Consider the following 21930-nt stretch of genomic DNA (forward strand, 5'->3'; position numbering starts at 1 on the left):
GACTTTACAATTCATGCTCTTGGTATTACTTATTTATACAGTGTGGTGCAAAAGTCTTAGGTTCATATACAGTATATAGTGAGGGTACCTAAGACTGTTGCACAGTACTGTAGCAATTTTATGTATTGCATTGTACTGCTGTCACAAATAAAACAAGACAAATTTCATTTCATATGTGAGTGCTGATAACCCTGATTCTGATATGGGTCTCTATTATGGACTGAGAGAGGGAGGGGACAAGGAGAGGGGAATCATGATGGGGAAAAGGGGCAGGGAGAGGGGAGGGAGTGGGAAGCACAAGAGGGGCATTCTGTAATGATCAATAGACCAATTGTTTGGAATCAAATGATCTTGCCTGCTGTCTCAGGGCTGGGTGTGTGTGGTAAACCGTATATATGTTGTAACTGGGTTATCTGTTTGGACACGCCCCTCTGCTGACTTCCCCTGTGGCTCCTCCCACAGAATCCTGAATAAAGGTGATTTCGCCTTGCCCCTCGTCCTCAGTCCAGGGGCAGACACTCAGCATGGAGGTTGTATTCTACAGTGAATAAAAGCCTTTCAGTATTTACCCTACTTCAGTCTTTTGGAGTTATTGAAGGTGCTTCAATGTGTCTGCACCCATACCAACACACACCCCCCCCCACTCCATGGCACTCTTCTCTGCCACCTGTCCCACACCCCTCCCACGCCACTCCACCCTCGCCTTTCCCAACATCCTTTGTTCCCTCCAGATTCACAAACTTGCTCTCCGCTCAAAGTTGACAAATACAGGACTGTGCAGGAGCCTCGGGCACCCTAGCTATATACATGTGCCTGAGACTTTTACACAGCACTGCAAATAAATATAAATATAAATATATACGGAGTATGTGGTGACATACAATTACTTTGATAATAAATGTACTTTGTCTTTGACCTGGGAGGGAGCTCCATCAGTGTCAATCAGACTCATGGGACTGTGGTTGTATGAAGGGAAAAGCGAGACCTCGGCCTTAACAGACATGTTTATCTGCTGAGTATTATAGTTACACTCCAGAGACCATGGTTTCAAACACAAAAGAAACTTTCACTTGTTTCCTGGCTGGATCACTCCCTACCATTGAGAACACTTTCAAAAGGCAATACCTCAGAAAGGTAGCACCCATCATTAAGCACCCCCACCACACCAGGACACACCATCTTGTCAGTACTACTGTCAGAGAGGAGCAACACTCACAACATGCTGGAGGAACTCAGCAGGTCGGGCAGCATCCGTGGAAACGATCAGTCAACGTTTTGAGCCGGAACCCTTCGTCAGGACTGTAGAGGGAAGGGGCAGAGGCCCTATAAAGAAGGTGGGGGAGGGTGGGAAGGAGAAGGCTGGTAGGTGCCAGGTGAAAAACCAGTCAGGGGAAAGATAAAGGGGTGGGGGAGGGGAAACAGGGAGGGGATAGGCAGGAAAGGTGAATAAGGAATAGGGGAAAACACAATGGGTAGTAGAAGGAGGCGGAACCAGAAGGGATGTAGCAGGCAGCTGGGGGAGGGGCAGAGTGAAATAGTGATAGGGGAAGCGAGGGGGAGGGAATTACCAGAAGTTGGAGAATTCAATGTTCATACCAAGGGGCTGGAGACTACCTAGACGGTATATGAGGTGTTGCTCCTCCAGCCTGAGTTTAGCCTCATCATGGCAGTAGAGGGGGCTATATCCATATAGCCAGAGACATATTTAAATGGGAGTGGGAAGTAGAGTTGAAGTGAGTGGCAACCGGGAGATCCTGTCTGTTGTGGCGGACGGAGTGGAGGTGCTCGACGAAATGGTCCCCCAATCTGTGTTGGGTTTCACCGATGTAGAGGAGGCCGCACCGGGAGCACCGGATGCAATAGATGACCCCCAACAGACTCAGAAGTGAAGTGTTGCCTCACCTGGAAGGACTGTTTGGAGCCCTGAATGGTGGCAAGAGAGGAGGTGTAGGGACAGGTGTAGCACTTGCGCTTACAGGGATAAGTGCCAGGTGGGGGATCCGTGGGGAGCGACGTGTGGATCAGGGAGTCGCGGAGGGACCGATCCCTGCGGAAAGCAGAGAGGGGTGGCGAGGGAAAGGTGTGCTTAGTGGTGGGGTCCTGTTGAAGGTGACAGAAGTTGTGGAGGATAATGTGCTGGATCCAGAGGCTGGTGGGGTGGTAGGTGAGGACAAGGGGAACTCTGTCCCTGTTGTGGTGGCGGGAGGATAAGGTGAGGGCCAAAGTGCGGGAAATGGAGGAGATGCGGGTGAGGGCATCATTGATGACGGCAGAAGGGAAACCATTATCCTTAAAGAAAGAGGATATTTGAGATGTCCTGGAATGGAAAGCCTCATCCTGGGAGCAGATGCGGTGGAGACGGAGGAACTGGGAATAGGGAATGGCATTTTTGCATGTGGCAGGGTGGGAAGAGGTAGTGTCAGAGTAGTTATGAGAGTCAGTGTATAGTCGAGGTAGTAATGAGAGTCAGTGGAGTCCCTCCCCCTCCCTTCCCCATCCCTATTTCACTCTACCCCCTCCCCCACCTCCATCATGGTTCCACCTCCTTCTACCACTCATTGTGCTTTCCCCTATTCCTTCTTCACCTTTCCTGCCTATCATCTCCCTGCTTCCCCTCCCCCACCCCTTTATCTTTCCCCTTACTGGTTCTTCGCCTAATGCCTACCAGCCTTCTCCTTCCCACCCTCCCCCCACCTTCTTTATATGGCCTCTGCCCCTTCCCCCTACAGTCCTGATGAAGGGTTCCGGCCCGAAACGTTGACTGATCATTTCCACGGATGCTGCCCGACCTGCTGAGTTCCTCCAGCATGTTGTGAATGTTGCTTTGACCCCAGCATCTGCAGAGTATTTTGTGTTATCAGAGAGGAGGTACGGGAGCCTGAAGGCACACACTCAACATTTTTAGGCACCACAGCAACAGGGTTCAGAGTTCAATCCCAGTGCCGTCTGGAAGGAGTCTAACATTTTTTTCCCATGGGTTTCCTCCGGGCGCTCTGGTTTCCTCCCACAGTTGAAAGCCATATTGGTTGGTAGGTCAATTGGTCATTGTAAATCGTTCTGTGATTAGACTAGGGTTAAATTGGTGGGTTTCTGGGTGGCATAGCTCATTGGGCCAGGGGTTCATTTTGTGCAGTATTTCTAAATAAAAAGGAACAGCTTCTAAAAATCTTCCTGAGAAGACTGGGGCAAGAAAGGCTCCCCACCCACCATCTTATCTTAACTGCATTTTACAGGAGCACGACTGAGAGCATCCTGACAAGCTGCATCTCCATCAGGTTTGGGAGCAGTCATATCGAGACAGATATCCCTACAAAGGACTGTGAGAACAGCTGAGAGGATCATTGGGGTCTCCCTACCATCCATTGGGAAGTGCTGTGTTTGCAAGGCCCTTAGTATTATTAAGAATTCCACCCATCCATCCAGTATCCTCTTTGACATTCTACCATCAGGAGACTAGGATGCATAAAAAGAAGAACATTCAGGATGGGAAACAGTTTCTTCCCCCAAGCCATCAAGTTTCTAAACTCCTGGTCCCATTATATTCAAAGTGTCAGTGGTTAATCTGTTCCGTACTTTACAATGTTCAATATTAATGCACTTTAGTTTGTTATTTATGTGTGATTTATCTGTAGATTTTATGCTTATTTTCATAAGTTATCGTGTGTTATGCGTGTTATGTGCACTACTGTGCTTTACACCCTGGTTTGGAGAAACGTGGTCTTGTTTCTCTAAACATTATATGGTATACACATTATGTTCATGTATGTAGTTAAATGACAATAAACTTGATTTGACTTGACTTCTTTCTGTCCCTTTACCATTAGATTTCTGAACAATGTACCATAAATACTACGTCACTATTTTTTGTGCTCTTTGCACTACTGATTTAATATTTTCAATATCTTTTTTATTCAAATAGATAGAATATATTATATATTGCAATGTTCTGCTGCTGCAAAACAACTTATTTTAGGACATACAGTATGTCCATGATAATAACATGTGAGAAATTCCTACGGTGGTGCACAGCTCAATTGCTTCTCAGGGCTATTGTCCGTGTCCAAATTTATTTTGCAGATAAAGAGCCATTTTGAAAAATGGAAAAACTGTCACGATGCAGGAAGATCAGAAGTCTGGCTGAACACCAACAAGATCATTATGTGGAACCAATGAGCAGGTAGGGAGTAGAAAGATACTGACCATGTGTAAGAAGTTGCAATGGGTTGGATTGGCATATCATGGTCAGTACAGACATAGTGAGACAATGATTCTGTTCCTGTACTGTCTTATCTGCCATATTCCAAACATATTTGGACTTCAAAATAAATGCTGAAGAAGTAGCAGTATATCTCCAGCAGGACTTAATCCCAAGGTCATCTCTCTTCTCCTATCAGATTCCTTTTTTCTTCAGATCTTTACTTTTTCCACCTATTACCTTCCAGCTTCTCACTCAATAGCTCCCTCCTCCACCCACCTGCCTGCCCCTCATCCGTATCTCCTATCACCTACCAATTGTACTCTTTCCTTCTCCCTGCCTTCTTATTCTGGCTTCTTCTCCATCTTACTCTCCAGTCCTGACAAAAGGCTTTGGTCTGAAATGTTGACTCTTTATTCCTCTACATAGATGCTTCCTGACCTGCTTAGTTCCTCTAGCATTCTATGTGTGTTACTCTGAATTTCCAGTATCTGCTGAATCTTGCTATTCACTTTCAGTTACAGGTACACCACATCCTAGCCATGGCAATATGTCCACACACAATAGGAAAATACTCAAAAATATGCTTGTCATTAAATCACTTATAAAACACCATCGGAATCACAATGAGAAGCAGGTTTAATATCCCTGGCAAGTGTCGTGAAATTTGTTGGTTATGTGGAAGCAGTACAGAGCAATACATCATAAAAGGACTCGACTAGTCACTGAGCTGGAGTACGAGAACAGAGTTTCCTTTTCACTCAGGATTAAAAAGGCAGAACTTCATGGCAGATTTTTGGAGTTGGTCTGCAACTAATCACTGAGTGGGATTCATTAGAAAGTATGAATAAAAATAAGGCAAGTGCAAAGTACTGATCTCTAGATTGCCACATACCAATGAGGGTAAGAATATGATGATTTGGCAGATGAATATGTGGCTGAGGATGTGGTACAGGGGGCTAGTGTTCAAATTTTAGGATCATTGAGATCTCTTCTGAAGAAGGTACGACATGCACAGAAGTGATGGGTTACGTCTGAACCCAAGGTGGGGGACAGTATCCTTGCAGGTAGGTTTACTAGTGCCATTTGAGAGAGTTTAAACCAATGTGGCAGGGGAGTGGGAACTGGAGTGATTGTGCTGAGGATAAGGTAGTTAGTTTACAAACAGAGTCAGTGTGTAGTGAGACCGCTAGCAAGGAGAGGCTGATGATAGGGCAAATTTGCAGTCAATGGGATGAATTGCAACATAAAACATGGACAAATTTGAAAAGGCTGAATACAGGACTAAAGGTGTCATATATGAATGCGTGCAGAATACAAAATAAGGTAGAAGAACTTGTAGCACAATTGCAGATAGACATGTATGATGTTGTGGGGATCACTGAAACATAGTTGGAAGAAGATTATAACTGGAAGTTTAACATCCAAGGATAAACATTGTATCAAAAGGTCAGGCAGGAAGGCAGAAGAGGTGGTGTGGCTCTGTTGGAGAAAATGAAATCAAACCATAAGAAAGATGTGTCATAGGATCGGAGGGTGTTGAACTCTTGTGGGTAGAGCTATGAAATTGCAAGGGTAAAAAGACCCTAATGGGAGGTAGATACAGACCCCCGAACAGTAGTAAAGACATGGTTTACAGATTACAATAGGAGATATAAAATGCATGCCAAAAGGGAATGTCACAATCGACATGCTGGATCCCAAGAGGAGAAATTTCTAGAATGTCTATAAAATGGCTTTCAAGAGCAGCTCATGATTGAGCCCACTAGGGGAGCAGATGGTCTAGATTGGGTGTTGTGAAATGAACCTGAAATGAGTCAATAGCAGAAGGTAAAGGAACATTTAGGGGGATCAATAATCATAATATGATAGAATCCACACAGCAATTTGAGAAGGAGAGGCAAAAGCTAAATGTATCAGAATTACAGTGGAGTTAAGGAAATTACAGAAGCGTGAGACAGGAGGCGGCCAAAATTGATTGTAAAAGAACACTGGCAGGGATGACGACAGAGCAGTAACGGCTGGAAGTTCTGGCAGCAATTCAGAAGGTGCAGGATATATACGTCCCAAAGAGGAAGAAGTATACTCAGAGCAGGGTGACACAACCGTGGCTGACAATAGAAGTCACAGCCAACATACAAGCCAAATAGAGGACATATAATAAAACAAAAATTAGTGGGAAGTTAGGGGATTGGGAAGCTTTCTAAAACCAACTGAAGGCAACTAAAAAAGTCATTAAGAAAGTAAAGATGGAGTATGAAAGTAAGTCTGCCAATAATATTATAGAGGATACCAAAAGTTTATTCTGATACATAAGGTGTAAAAGAGAGGTGAAAGTGGATATCAGCCCACTGGAAAATGATGCTGGAGAGGTATTTTGCATCATTCTTCGCAATGGAAGACACCAGCTGCATGCCAGAAGTTCAGGATTGTCAATGGGTAGAAGTGTGGGCAGTTATCATTACTAGGGAGAAGATTCTTGGGAAATTGAAAGGCCTGAAGGTATATAAGTCACTTGCACAAATGGGGCATGCCCTAGAATTCTGAATGAGATGGAAGAAGAGATTGTGGAGGCATTAGTCACGATCTTTCAAGAATCACTAGATCCTGGAATGGTTCCAGAAGATTTGAAAATTGCAAATGTTACTCCACTCTTCAAGAAGGTAAAGAGGCAGAAGAAATGAAATTATAGACCAAATTCGTCTGTAGATGTTGGAGTTGATTGTTAAGGATGTAGTTTTGGGGTAAATTGGAGACACTTGATAAAATATGCCATATTCAGCATGTTTTCCTCAAACGAAATCATGCCTGACAAATTTGTTGGAATTCTTTGAAGGAAAACAACAAGCAGAATAGACAAAGGAGAATCAGTTGATGTTGTTTATTTGGATTTTCAGAAGGCCTTTGACAAAGTGCCACAGATTAGACAGTTTAACAATTTAAGAGCCTATGATATTACAGGAAAGGTACCAGCATGAATAAAGAATTTGCTGATTGGCAGGAGGCAAAGAGTGTGAATAAAGAGAGCCTTTTCTGGTTGGCTGCAAGTGACTAGTGGTGTTCCATAGGGATCTATGTTGGGACCGATTCTTTTCACGTTATATGTCAATGATTTGGATGATGAAATTGGTAGGTTTGTAGTTAAGTTAGCAGATGATACGAAGATAGGTGGAGGGAAAGGTAATTCTGAGGAAATAGAGAGACTACAGAAAGAATTAGATAGATTAGGAAAATGGGCAAAGAAAAGGCAGATGGAATATAGTGTCAGGAAGTGTATGGTATGCACTTTGGTTGATGAAATATAAGCATAGATTATTTTCTAAATGGAGAGAAAATTCAAAAACTCTGAGGTGTATAGGGATTTGGGAATGCTTATGCAGCATTCCATAAAGGTTAATTTGCAGAATGAATCAGTGGTGAGGAAGGCAAATACAATGTTAGCATTCATTTCAAGAGGACTAGATATAAAAGCAAGAATGTAATGTTGAGACTTTATAAAGCACCTGTGGGACTTCACATGGAGTACTGTGAGTAGTTTTGGGCTGCTTATCTGAGAAAGGATGTGGTGACATTTGAGAGGGCTTAAAGGAGGTTCACAAAAATAATTCCATTACTGAAAGGTTTGTAATATGAGCAGCAGTTGATGGTTCTGTGCCTCTCCTCACTGGAATTCAGAAGAATGAGGAGTGATATCATTGAAACCTATTGAATTTTGAAAGGCCTTGATAAAGTGGATGTGGAGAGGGTGTTCCCTATGATGGGGGACTATAAGACCAGGGAACACAGTCTCAGAATAGAGGGGAGTCTTTTTAGAAGGGTGGTGAGGAAGAATTTCTTTAGTCAGAGAGTTGTGAGTCTGTGGAATTCATTGCCACGGGCAGCTGTGGAAGCCAAGTCATTGGGTGTATTTAAGACAGATGTTGATTGATTCTTGATTAGTCAGGGTATGAAGGGATACAGGGAGAAGGCAGGAGATTAGAGCTGAGAGGGAAAACGGATCAGCCAAAATGAAATAGCAGAGTAGACTCGATGCGCCAAATAACCTAATTCTGCTCCTATGTCTTATGGTCTTATAATAAAAACTATGAATTATCGTAAGAACTGCACATATAAAATAGTTAAATGAATTAAGTAGTGCAAAATGAGATAAAGAAGTAGTGAAGTATTTGTCACGGTGTCACAACCACCGATTCAGCAGTGCAGCAGGTACGGCAATTGCACTTGTGAATATGCACGTGTCAGCTAATTATTATTTCAGTATGTTGGTGTTTAACTCCATTCTATCTGTCATTGTGCTTGTTGAGACTTGAGAAAAGCACAGCAATGTTTTGCTGCCTACTTGCATTTGGCCTTGCTTGAGAAACTGAACTATCGAGACAACTGACTCTGAAAATTAGCAGTATTTGTTTTCTATTTAGTTATCCCTTTCAGCACCGTGCTGATTTTGTTTTCCATTTAGGAATTTTATTTAATGCTCCTGTTTGGCCCAGCATTTATTGTTTTTTTTTTTCCCCTCTGTTCGCATTAAAGTCTGCGAACTATCGACCTGCTTCAGTGTCTCTCGCTCTGCACTTGGGCCATAACCGAACGTAGTGACACATGGGTTCAATGTCTATTTAGTAATCTGATATCAGAGGGGGAGAAGCTGTTTCTGTATCATTGAGTACAGTATGTACCTTCAGGCTCCTGTGCCTCCTCCTTGATGGTAGCAACGAGAAGAAGACATGTCCTAATTGATGGGGGTCCTTATTGATGGATGCTCCTCAAAAATACCCTGGAACTAGTGCCCGGGATGGAACTGACTGAGCTCCATGTACAGAGATCTGTCATACACAAAGAAAGAGCTTAATGATAACAGCCAGATGATTTAATTTTTGGATATAGATTGTTGTATACAACAGTCAGTTTGTCAGTATGCTAGGGAAAGCCTTCACTTCCTTGTTGCTTTTGTACAATGGAATCACTAGCATCCACACAATGGTCTGGCAAGACTCTGGTTTGCTATCTCATCTAAAAGACCAAAGCCATAACAAAGGAGCACCCTCTCAATCCTGAACCATAAATAACTATCTCATACCACCCTGGTGTTCCTGTGACCTATAAAGTCCTGGTCAAAGACTTGACTCCATTTGGTGACTTTGAATATTGACCCAGCCCTTTGCACATTATGGAGGTACGAGAGACTGCAAATACTGATGTTTAGAGCAACACAGAGAACCCTGAATGAACTCCGCAGGTCAGGCAGCATCTGTTGAACAGATGATGGACAGTTGATGCTTTGGGTTGAGATTATTTTTCTTAACTGAAAGACAGAGATGAGATGGAGTGAAGAGGTGGATCAAGATCTGGAGGAGTGATGGATGGATCCAGGAAAGGAGAGGTTATTATAGACAGGTGGAGGAGGTGAGAGTGAGAATAGTGACAGAGGCTGGAAGGCGATAGGAGGATCCAAGTCGGAGAAATGTGTTCTCGCTTTAATACATGCCTTCCAGTATTAGACATTTTGACCCAGATAAAGATACCAGCTGTCTAAGACAATACGTCTCTCATTATTGTATTGAATTTAGTCAGATCTCACCTCTGCCTCTTCCATGCCACAGAAAACAACTTAAGATTGTCCACCCTCTCCTTAGCACAACCACCTTCTAATCCAGATAGCTTCCAAGTAATCCTCTTCTGCACCATCTCCAAGACCACTGCTTCCCTTTCCATAGCGGAATGACAAGAGGGCTGGTGAGTTTCTAGTGAAGGCCTTAAACCCAAAATCTTTGAAGTCAGAGGAAAGAACTGAACCCAAGTTTTCTGTTGGTGATCGAAGACAAAAGGCTAAGATCGCTTTGAAGCGTTCTAACTCTGAAAGCAGATTAGCAATGCTCAAATTTGTTATCTGGTTTTGTGGCTTGGTAAGGTGGAAAGAAATGTTCACCTTGAGGCTGGAAACGGTTTAGCAAAAATGCAGAGGTTTTGAAGCATGGTAGCCTCATGATAGAAAGAAATCTTCATTCTCACTTCCATGGGCATCACTGTGGCATAGCGGTTAGTATGATCGTTACAGCTTGGGATGTTTCAGAGTTCACAATTCAATTCCGGCATCCGATGTAAGAGGTTTGTACGTTCTCCCCATGAGTGCGTGGGTTTCTTCTGGGTGCTCCGGTTTCCTCCCACAGTCCAAAGACGTGCCACTCAGAAGTTTACCAGGTCATTATAAATTGTCCTGAGATTTAGACGGTGGATAACTGGGCAGTGTGGCTCAGTGCGCTGGAAGGGCCTGTTTCGTGCTGTATCCCTGAATAAATAAATAAATCAAGAAAAGAGGCAGAACATGAACATTCTTTTACATCAATTGCTAATCCATGAAAATATCTATTAAATAGTTTCATTAATCTATATTGCATGACACAGTGAACTAACTTCTGCAGTAATAAATAATTATTTGTCTAACTGTTAAATTATTTACTGTATGTTTCTTTAACATTAAATAAATTTGTCAAGCAAAGGAATTTTGATGAATTATGTATTGTGTATACTGCTGCAATTAAAATAGTTGTGTAGTCTAGACTGGAAGGTCAGCTCGATAAGAATGCTGATGTGTTTGGACATTCTTGTATAACATGCATATTTACCCTGTACATTCCTATAAAAGCAATATGCAGGATCTAAATGTATTACACAAGAAAAAAATGAACTTTAAATTGTGAAGTTTCCCTTATGAATTCAAGAAGGAACTGGTTACAAATTGTGATAAAGTTGAAATTAGTTAGATGCAATTGAACAATTAAATTGTTCTCTCAACCCATCCCTCTTTCAAGCCCTGCTGATGGGAGAGTTACACACTCACCTTTCACAATTAGGCATTGGAAACCTCAATTTGATAGTGTTCCTCAGAGCCTGTAGGTCAAAATGTTGTCAGGTTCAACCTTGCTCAAGAGACAGACCAACCATGCATGCCTGTACAATAACTATAGAGGACAACAGACTCTGCAGATGCTGGAAATCTTGAGCAACACACAGAAAATGCTGAAGGAGCTCAGCAGGTCAGATAGCATCTATGGAGAGGAATAAACAGTCAACCTTCTGGGCTGAAACTCTTTATCAGGCTACAAAGGAAGGGGGAAGAAGTCAGAATAAGGAGGTAGGGGGCTTGGAGGAGAAGGAGTACAAGCTGGCAAGTGATAGGTGATATCAGGTCAGAAGGTAGGTGGATGGGGAACAGAGGATGAGATTTGAAGCTGGCAATCGATAGGTGTAAGAGATAAAGGGCTGAAGAAGAAAGAATCTGAGAGGAGTGGACCATGGGAGAAGGGGAAGGAAGAGGAGATGGGCAGGTCAGGGGACGGTGAGAAGGCAACCAGAATGGGGAATGGAAAAAGATTGAAGAATGAGGGGGAAGAAGTTGCTGGATAAATCAATGTTCATCTCACTGATGTTGGAGGTGTCTTTTTATGGAGGAAGTGTTGAATTAAGTTCTTGTTTGCAGTCTTGACGGAACTGAAAAGATCCTGTGGGCCTATTTGAAAGAGTGCTGGGAGATTTCTCCATGATTCCCTGAACAGTACTTCACTCTCACTCAACATCTCTATATAACAGTTAATCCCATCAGTACACATCACTAATTATAAGAAGCTGATGTATTCAAACTAGCTGCACTTCTACATCATGACAGTGAATATTCTTCAAAACTAGAAAATTTGTCAGTGGATCCTGAAGGGGATATGGATGTGTTTTAGAAATGCTATAAAAGTCTAAATAAAACATTTGCTATGCATCGAAGGTCCAGGTCTCTGTTATGCCTCAAAGGCCAGTGACATGGACAGGTCTCAAAGGATGTCCCTGTGGATGGCGTGCTCGCCCATGTTAGTGGGTCCCAGGATCGGACGTGGAATCCAAGGTCGATCTGTTTCCCCGGAATGACTAGAATCCCGCCATTAACCCTGCATTTTGCCTTCAAATTCAACCTTGCAATGTGAATGTGATTCTCTTCACACTTTTCCGAGCTCCACCTGCCACTTCTCAGCCCTCGTCTGATTCTTGCATCAAGACAGGGCAGTGACTAGAGCTGCTGCCTCATAGTGCTGGAGATGAAGGTCCAGCGCTGACCTCGGCTGCTGTCTGCACCATTACCCCTTAATCTCTGACAGTCCAGTGAAAACAATCCCAGCCTATCCACCCTCTCATTGTACTTAACCCCTTCCCATTCCAGGCACCATCCCGGTAAATCTATTCTGCACTCTTTCCAGCACTACCACATTGAATTGAGTTAAATGTTCCCATCTATCACATTCACACTGCATATCTTTTGCATAAATTATGTTAGTCAGATTTTGTATGCTCACACATTCTGAAGGATATACTTACATAATAAAGTGGCCACTGAGTGTACATTTGTGGTCTTCTAATGCTGTAGCCTATCCAATTCAAGGTTCAACATGTTTTGCACTCAGAGATGCTCTTCCACACTCCACTGTTATAATATATGGTTATTTGAATAACTGTTCCTTCCTATCAGCTTGAACTGGTCCGGCCATTCTCCCCTGACCTATTTCATTATCAAGGCATTTTAACCCACAGAACTGCCACTTGCTGGATGTTTTTTATTTGTGTGTTCTTTTGCGCCATCGTCTGTAAACTCTAGAGACTGTTGTGTGTGAAAATCCCAGGAGATCAGCAGTTTCTGAGATACTCAAACTACCCAGTCTGGCACCACCAGCCATTCCACAGTCAAAGTCACTTAGATCCACATTTCTTCTCCATTCTGATATTTGGCCTGAACAACAGCTGAACCTCTTGATCATGTCTGCATGCTTTTATGCACTGAGATGCTGCCACACGGTTGGCTGATTAACTGCTTGTGTTAATGAGCGGGTGTATTCATGTACCGAATAAAGTGGCCATAAAGTGTAGTTATTTGCTTGGTGAATGTAAATTAGCCTTGAGACAGGATGGAGATCAGTCAGTGTCCAATTCACCTCTGTGCCATCCAGTGAAAGATGATTCACTTTCAGACTCTTCGTTATTATCTCCAATAATCAGAACTACAACTTTCTGGAATGCTTTAATAATTCTGAATTACCCAGAGATTTATTGCTGATAACTATACTTTCAAAACAGGTCCTCAGAAGGGTACCGTGAGATAATTAGCTTCAGAATAATCCCACAATGACTATGTTTTTATTTTTATTTCAAAGAAAATTGATTTTTTAAGATTAGCTTTTCGTCACATGTCCTCTGAAACATACAAAAGTGCATAATTTCTGTCAACAACCAACACATTCCAAATATGTACTGGGCATAGCCCACAAGTTTTGCCATGCTTCTGGTTTCAACATAGCATGCCTACAATGCAATAACTCTAACCTGTACATCTTTGGAATGTGAGAGGAAACCAGAACAGCCAGAAGAAACTCACACAGTCAAGTGAAGAATGTACAGATAGTGGTGGAAATTGAACCTCGATCACTGACTGCTGGCATTGGAACAGTGTTATGCTAACCTCTATGCTACCATAATTTCCACTAAATTCACAATATGGCTATAATAACGTTAATTGTTGTCACATGCATTGGAGTAGTTTCATCGGCCTGATGGCTCATTCACGTTGACGTACGGTACCTGTATAAGATTTACGTTGTGGATGGAATGGAATCTATACTAAAGAGATTAGCTCAAAAATTTGAGAGAGGGGCTTCACGTAAACTAGGTTCTCAAAAACATAATCTTGAATTTAAGAGTGGAAAGGAAGTATCAATAAACAAGCAGGACGACATTTATCCTCTTCTATCTGCTCCATTATTCTGTTAATTTGAGTAGATGGGCTGAAGGGCCATTTCAGTGCAAAGTGATCAAAGTGGGCATGCTGTTGCTAAACTGGAGTGATTAGGGGTTTGGTAGTTCGTTCAAGAACTGAATGGTTGAAGAAAAGAAGTTGTACTTGAACTTGGTGGTGTGGGTCACCAGGCTCTGTACCTCCTGCCCAAAGGGAGCTGTGAGACGATGATATGGCCCAGATGGTGGGGATTTTGATAATGGATGTTGCCTTTTGAGATGCTGTGGAAAGTGTTTTAAAAATGCAAATTGCCTTTCCTTTTATCTCGGGAGCAGTTTGATTAGCAGGAGGTATATATCAAGTGAATTGGATCATTGAGGTGGGTTTCAGAGAGAGGGTAATTCTGTCCAGGGCTGAGTAGAGGAGCTAATCTCTAGATCCAAACTGGAGTAGGTGTCAGGAAGGATAGTCCAGGCTGTCAGACATTCCTGCTGAATAGATAACCTCATTTCAGTTTTGTAAATAGGAGATGTGAAAATCTATTGAACTCTTTGTGTATTTTTTCCATGTTCAGGTCTGACCTGTGACCGAACTTTTGCAATATCCTGTCACTTCAAAGATTCTGAGATTAGTTTTATTTGTCACATGTAGGTGAAAAACATTGAAACCTGCAGTAAAATGTATCCTTTGTGTCAGCGGCCAGCACAGTTTGAGGATGTGCAGAGGGCAGCCTGCAAATGTCACCTCACTTCCGGCACCAGAATTCCCGCAATTTACTAATCTTAACCTGTACATCTTTGGAATGTGGGAGGAAACTGGAACACCCAAAGGAAACCCATGAGGCTGTTGTGCAAGCTCCTTACAGACGGTGGGGAGAATTGAACTCCAATCAGTGGTGCGGTGACAATATTAAACTTTGCTACCATGCCATCCAAGCTAAGCTGTAGGTCTAGGCTTGAGTAGTGGTCAGGGAGAACCATGAGGGTTGACAGACATCGCAGCTGAATTGATGATCATGAATTTCGAAGGCAGACGCTGTAAAAGTACTCTGCGTGCTTTGATCAACATTCAGGTCTGATCCATGACCTGAATTTTATGATTCTCTGTCTTCTTCTCAACATCTCCAATAACCTTAAGTCTATCAGCATGAGCTCTAAATGAAAAATTCCCAGAACTGATAGCGGGCTGTGACGCAGTTGCAAATTTCGCCGCTTACACACGGTTCTCTCTTGAATACCCGGCTTGAATATTTAGTCTCCGTCGCTCGTCCTGGAATTTGCAAAATTGAGAAAATATTTTCTCCCTTTCTGTTCGCTGATTGACTTAATATCTCACAAAATTCAATCAGAGCTCCCCTTCCGTTCTAGGAAAATAGCCTTAGATTGCATGAAGTCACTTGTAAGCGTGATAAATCTTCACTGCCTCTATTCCTTTTAATAGATCTCCCTCAAGATCTTCAGGCTAGAACTGCTGACAATTGTCACAGTGTAACCAGGGCTTGTTCTTGCTGCAGCACACTTCGTACCCAATTGTACAATTAAGATAAAAAACACATTTGCTCCCACGCATTAAATAAATGGGAAGCTGGAGGAAGCAAGGCAGAAAGCTTAAAGGAAATTGTTCACAGGGATGTACACTATTTTTACAATGGCATCAAATGACAGGATGTTCCTCAGTTCTGAGATTAATTGACAACAGAGCGATAGGGCTGGTCAGTCATTGGACACATGGATACCCATAGGTCATCTGCATTCATGCTTGTCGCTGCAGAGTATGAATTCATAAAATTCATCATAAGTCAGTAACTGAAATTATATAATGCAATAGATAAATACATCACTAATTAGAAGCATGGATAACATCTCATCTCAACTCTTAAATGATTCCACAATGTATTGACTCACTTTCAAGGACTCTGCAACTCACGTGCTCAAGACTACTCACTTAAAAATCTTTGTATCTATCAATATATCATAAAATACAGAGCATAGAAATCTACAGCACATTACAGGCCCTTTGGCCCACAATGTTGTGCCAACCATGTAACCTACTCTAGAAACTGTCTAGAATTACCTTACCACATAGCCCTCTATTTTCCTAAGCTCCATGTACCTTTCTAAGAGTCTCTTAAAAGACCCTATTGCATTCACAGCTACCACCATCGCTGGCAGTGTGTTCCACATACCCAACAACCTGTGTCAAAAACTTACCTCTGACATCCCTTGTGTACCTGCTTCCAAGCACCTTGAAACTATGCCCCCTCGTGTTAGCCATTTCAGCCCTGGGAAAAAGCCTCTGACTAGCCACACAATCAATGCCTCTCATCATCTTATACACGTCTATCAAGTCACCTCTCATCCTCTGTCACTCCAAGGAGAAAAGGTCAAGTTCACTCAACCTATTCTTATAAGGCACTTTCTCCAATCCAGGCAACATTCTTGTAAATCTCCTCTGTACTCTCTCTATAGTATCCACATCCTTACCTGTAGTGAAGTGACCAGATCTGAACACAGTACTCCAAGTGGGGTCTGACTAAGTTCTTATATAGCTGTAACATTAGCTCACAGCTCTTGAACTCAATCGAAGAGTTGATAAGGGCCATCACGCCATTTGCTTTCTTAACAACATTGGCAACCTGCGCAACAGCTTTGAGTGTTCTATACCCCAAGATCTCTCTGCAAAGATCATAACCAGAGGCTCAGCAGTCTCCTCCCTCACTTCCCACAGTACCCTAGGGTATACCTCCTACCTGACAGCCTTGTAATTTTCTAGAGCTGTAACAGTACCTAGTTTATTGAACCTTTCATAAGCTTTTCTTTTCCTCTTAACTAGATTTTTTACATCCTTTGGTTCTTTTACTTTACCATCCTTTCCTTTCCTCAATGGAACATACCTATGCAGAACGCCATGCAGATGTTCTCTGAACATTTGCCACATTTCTGCCATACATTTCCCTGAGAATATCTGCTTCCAATTTATGCTCTCAAGTTCCTGCCTTATAGCATTATATTTCCCCCTACCCCAATTAAATGTTTCTCCAAATTGTCTGCTCCTATCCCTCTCCTATGGCAAAGGAGATAGAGTTGTGATCCCTGCCTCCAAAATGCTCTCCCACTGAGAGATATTGACAACAGCCTCTGACTGCTCAACGTCCCCTTCAACAATGTTCGACAACCACTCAGGGACATCCTGGACCCTGGCAGCCAGAAGGCAACACACTATCCTGGCATTTCTTTTGCTGCTGCAGAATCTCCTATCTGGCCCCTAACTACTGAGTTCTGAAGACTATTGCTCAGCCTGATTTCACCCTGCTCTTCTGAGGCTCAGAGCTGACCTTAGTGCTATTGGTCTGGCTGCAGCTCCCCTGCCCATATAGTTCATCCCCCTTAGCAGTATCCTGTTGCTGAGGGGAATGGCCCCAGGGAACCCTGCACTGACTTCTTTCTCCCTTTACCTCTCAGTGTTCACCCATCTACTCCCTGAACTCTGCTCTCTGAGTGTAACCACCTGCTCAAAAGTCTGATCTATCAATTGCTCTGCCTTTCAAATGATCCTTAGTTCATCCAGCTCCAGCTCTAGCTCCATAATGTGGTCTTTCAATTGCTGAAGTTGGCTGCACTTCCCACAGATGTAGTCGTCAGGGAGACCGTCGGGTTCAACGAATTCCCACATCCTACAGGAGGAGCATTTCACTGCCATATCTGCCATCCTGTCTGCACTGTACTATGGGCAACCAAGACCAAATCATCAATCACGAAAGGAATAACCTACCCTTCTTACCAATTTCTTTGGCCTCTGTTCTTCTCATCAAAGCCTTTAAGTTTCCACTCTGACTCTACCCTCCACTCCAACAACAACTGCCCCATTAGACCCCATCTCTCTTTTATGGCTTAAAATAAATGAAAAATCCCCGCGCGAGGAGAAAGAACTCACTGTGTTTGATGGAGCACGCCTGTCTTTCGCTGCCGTCAATGTCTCTACCATTTCCCACGCCTGAACACTGGCTCCTGTTTTTAGGAAAAACCCCCATGCAAGGAGAAAGATCTCGCCACATTTGGTGGTGCTACGCCTGCCTTCCGCTACCGCTGATGCCTCTAATTCTTCCCACACCTCAACTGGTAATACAATAATAAATCATTTATTTATTTAGTATTATTATATATGACTATTTTTATATCTATCTCTATTTATTTACTTATTTATTACCATTGTATTTGCAACAGTTTTTGTTTTGCACGTTTGTTGTTTGTCAGTCATCGTTTGTGTGCAGTTGTTCATTGATATATTTCTGTGTTCTATCGTGAATGCCCGCAAGATAAGAAATCTCAAGTTAGTATATCGTAATATATTTTTTTATTCTTCTTCCTTCTCTTCTAGTATTGCAGTATCATAGTATCTGTGAACTTGTAATGCAGCTGTGACATTGTAATTTCCTTTGGGATCAATAAAGTATCTATCTATTAGTCCAGTATGTACTTTGTTAATAAATTTACTTTGAACTTTGAGTTTTGAAAATAGGGTTAAGGTGAAGAATTTATTAGACCTAAAGACTCTGCCCTATGTAATAGCTCATGACTTCAGAGAAGGAGTCAAATGAAGCGGAAAATGAAAAGATGCGATTATTATTATTATGAGTAGCATTGGAGCATAGAACATACAGCATGGAACAGCATAGGAAAAGGCCCTTCCGCCCACAATGTCAAATCAAACTAATTAAATTATAATGAAATGTCTAGCTAGACTAATTCCTTCGCCCTACGGAATATCCATAAGCCCCACCCATCCCCAGCACATTCATGCGCCCAACTAAGAGCCTCTTAATCACTTTTAAAGAAAAGTTTAAAGATTAGCTTTATTTGTCACATTGAAATATACAGTGCTGTGCAGAAGCCTTAGGCACTTAAGTATATATATATCTAGAGATACAGAGTGCCTAAGACTGTTGTGCAGTACGGTACTGTAATAATTTGAAATATTGCACTGTACTGGGCACCTGGATGAAATCAATGTGGTCCCAGAGAGGACGTATAACCTCCTTACAGAGAGCAGCAGGAATTAACTCCGGCACAGTAGTGGTCCTGCAGTAGCGTGCCACCATTATCACATTTGCCTCCACCACCACACCTGGTAGTGCATTCAAGGCATCTACACGTCATCATTATTCTGTGCCATGTCGTATAATGTAGGCAATCATGTCTTCCACCTGTCTTTAAGACCTCCTTTACATTGTCGTTCGTATTCTTTTCTGTTTGTATGACTAGAATTGTTCTTGGCAATTTTTTCGACTGAACAGGTTTTCCATTGCCTTCTTTTAGGAAGAGTCTTTACAAGAGGGCTGACCCCAGCCATTATTGATACTCTTTAGAGATTGCCTGGCATCAGTGATCACATATCCAGGACTTCTGATAAGCACCAGCTGCTCGTACGACCATCCACTTCCTGCTCCCATAGCTTCTCATGAATTTGGGGTGGGGGTGGGGCTAAGCAGGTGCTACATCTTGTCGAAGGGTGATCTTTAGCCTAGCAAAGGGAAGGAGTGCCTTACACCTCCTTTGATAAAGACATATCGCCACCCAAGGCACCACCACTCGTGTAAAAATACTTGCCCTACAATTCTCCTTCAAACTTACCCCTCTCACCTTAAATGTAAGTCAATCACTGGTAGATATTCTGACTCTGGGAAAGAGATACAGCGGTCTGTCTAAGTTTTTCATAAATATATAAGCTTCTATTTGATCTTCCCTCAGCCTCATCTGTTATGGATGTTGCATGTTTTCAGATGTTCAACAACTAGGATTTTGTACAAGAAAAAAGTAACTAAAGAGATAGCTACACAAAAAAATCAAAGTTATTGTATTTCCAGTATATCTCTGAAAGTGCGTATACCTATCATCTCCAAGTATTACCCTGTGTCAGAGATGTCTGTGCATTGATTCATTTCAGGACTAGAAACACAACAATTCTGCCATGGATGGTCTCAAGCACGACGGCGAATGGAGGCTGGGCATGGAGCTAGCAAATCTATCCCATAAAACCCAGGGCTACAAAAATGCCTATAGAAGCTCCAAAGATCTCATCCCTGGGAGATGAAGGATCTTTGCCAAGAAGACATATGAAGTCAAATGGTGAAAGCAGAAGCCAGAGGACTCTGGCGAGCTGCTGCGAGTGGCCTCTATCACAGTAGGGGTGATGGGCTGAGTAAACCAGAGACACAAGAAATTGCAGGAGCAGGAATCTGAGGCAACAAACAATATTCTGGAGGAACTCAGTGGGTTGAGCAGGATCTGTGGTGGGGGGAGGAATTGTTGAATCTACTGGTCAAAACCCTACATCAGTACTCAGTGGAGAAGGGAGATGGCCATTATAGTGAGAAAAGGGAGAGTGGTGAGAAAAGATTCCAAGGTGATTGATGGACTGTGGAGGGATGTGAGATGACAGGCAGATAGTGCCAGGTAGGAGAGGGGAGCTGGACTGGAGTAGATAGACTGTGACAGATGAATGGTAGATGGAGGCAGATTTGATATTGGCATTGGTATTGGTTTATTAGTCATAGAGTCAGAGAAACAGGCCCTGTGACCGAATCTCACTCATGGCTAAAGTATCATAATTCCAGGTGTTAATCCATGCTCTGAGGTCATCTGCCTTTCCTACAATGCTTCTAGCATTGAAATATACACAGCTCAGGACATTCATCACAGCATGCTCAAACTTTTGGTTCCTAACTTTGCCTGAGGTCTTCACAGCATCTGTCTCCACAACCTCTCCACTAACAGTTTTAACACTCTGATTCCCATCCCCCTACAACTAGTTTAAACTCCACTGAGTAGCATTAACAAACCTTCCCGTTAGGCTATTAGTCCCTCTCCAGTTCATGTGCAAACCTTTTCTTCTGTACATGCCTCACCTTCCTTGGAAGAGAGACCAATGAACCAAAAATCTGAAGCCTTCCCTCCAACAGCAACTCCTTAGCCACATGCTAAATTGTATAATCTTCTTATTTCTGGCCTCAGTAACACTTTTCACAGGTAGCAGTCCTGAGATCAGAGTCCTGGAGGTCCTGCCATTTAACTTAACACCTGATCTCACTTTGCAGAACTTTGTCACTCCTTTTAACCCATGTCATTGATACCTACATGGACCACGACCTCTGTCTGTTCACCCTCCCACTTATGAATGCTGAGGACTTGATTTGAGACGACCCAGACCTTGGCAACTGGGGAGCAACATATCACCTGGTAATCTGGCTCTCATCCACAGAGCCTCATTTATGTTCCCCTAACTAACAAATCCCTTATCACCACAGCTTGGCTCTTCTCTCCCCTTCCCATCTGAATCGTAGAGTCAGACTCAGTACTAGAGACCGGACCACTGTGACATTTCGCTGCTAGGTCAACCTCTGGTATTGTCATATGTACCAAGAATCAGTGCAAAGCTTGCCTTGCTTACTGGAAATTCTAAACATTCCAAAGACGTCCCAGTTAGGGTAATTGGTCCTGTGATTAGGCTGTGGTTAAACCGGTGGATTACTGGCTATTACGGTGTGAAGGGCTGGAAGGGTCTGTTCCATGCTGTATCTCAAAAACAAAATAAAATTAAATGTTCTTAGCATTCCCCTTATTATCATAGTCTGCAAAGCCATTGAAGGAGAAGCATTCATTGGCCACAGAGTCAGGTACTCTCTAAGTTCCAAGACAAATGACCATTGAAATTCAGGACTGAATATAAAGCAGTAGATCAGCTGCACAGATCAGTGAAAGCAGTTTACTTAGACGAGGGTCCCGTAAGGCCACAGTGGGAGTATTGATTGCAGTGACAGGAAGCCCATCAGCAGGAGAAAGCAGCATATCTCTCAAGGAGAAATCAATCCACAGTCAGAACTGCCACAGTCTCCCCCATAACACTGTGCACAAAAACATCAGAGCACAGAGCAAAGAACGTTCATCCTCTCTGCTATTAAATCTCAAGGGTGCAA

This window comes from Mobula hypostoma, chromosome 10 (genome assembly GCF_963921235.1).
Source record: "Mobula hypostoma chromosome 10, sMobHyp1.1, whole genome shotgun sequence".
Taxonomy (NCBI): Eukaryota; Metazoa; Chordata; class Chondrichthyes; order Myliobatiformes; family Myliobatidae; genus Mobula; species Mobula hypostoma.